This window comes from Hippopotamus amphibius, chromosome X (assembly GCF_030028045.1).
Source record: "Hippopotamus amphibius kiboko isolate mHipAmp2 chromosome X, mHipAmp2.hap2, whole genome shotgun sequence".
Classification (NCBI taxonomy): Eukaryota; Metazoa; Chordata; class Mammalia; order Artiodactyla; family Hippopotamidae; genus Hippopotamus; species Hippopotamus amphibius.
The window spans coordinates 123,114,116-123,115,372 of NC_080203.1; positions in this window are offsets into that span (position 1 = coordinate 123,114,116).

Sequence of the window (1,257 nt, forward strand, 5' to 3'; positions counted from 1 at the left end):
CTCACTTTGTGTCTCTGTCACATTTTGGTAATTCTGGCAGTACTTCAAACTTTTAAATATTATTTTATTTGTTATGGTAACCTGTGATCAGTGGTCTTTGTTATTACTTTGACTCACTGGAGGCTCAGATGATGATTAGCATTTTTTTAATACAGTATTTTTTAAAAATTGAAGTATAGTTGATTTACAATGTTGTGTTAGTTTCAGGTGTGTTAGTTTCAGGTGTGTTGTGTTAGTTTCAGCAAAGTGATTCAGTTTTTTATATATATATATATATATATATACATATATATTCTTTTTCAGATTCTCTTCCATTATAGGTTATTACAAAATATTGAGTGTAGTTCCCTGTGCTATATAGTAGGTCCTTGTTGTTTATCTATTTTATATATAGTAGTGTGTATCCATTAATCCCAGACTCCTAATTTATCCCTCCCCCCTTTCTCCTTTGGTAACCATAAATTTATTTTCTATGCCTGTGAGTCTATTTCTGTTTTGTAAATAAGTTCATTTGTATCATTTTTTAGGTTCCACATATAAGTGACATCATGTGGTATTTATCTCTGTCTGACTTCACTCAGGATGATCATCTCTAGGTCCATCAATGGCAATAGAGTATTTTTTTTTAAGAGCTTTTATTGAAATGTAATTGACATACAATAAACTGCATATATTTAGAGTGTACAATTTGATATTTTTTTCTTATTAGTAATGTATATATGGCAATCCCAATCTCCCAATTCATTCCCCCCTAAACAGAGTATTTTTTAATTAATGTATGTATGTTGTTTTTTTAGACATAATGCTATTGCACACTTACTAGACCACAGTATAGGCTATGCACTGGAAAGCAATAAATTTGCGTGACTCACTTTTTTGCAATATTCATTTTATTGCGGTGGTCTGGAACTGAACCTGCGATCTCTCTGAGGTCTGCCTGTACCATGTGTATGAATAGAATACCAGGAATTTGATACGTGTCTGGGCAGTGATTGCCACAGAGAACTCCATTTCTGAAATTCTGTTTTACCTATTGATTGTACACGAAGAGCAAAATCAAGATTATTGCAAAATTCTTGTCCAGGAGAAACAATAGTTAGGAGTTGTACTATATAAAAACTACTCAGTGGTAAAGGTTGTTATTTTTTTAAAGGTAGTTAATGCTAATATTTGAGTGTCAAAAACTATATTTTAGTATATTATATGCTGAGTAAAAATAACCAGAAGACCTGAAGTTATAGTTGGACCAGATTAATG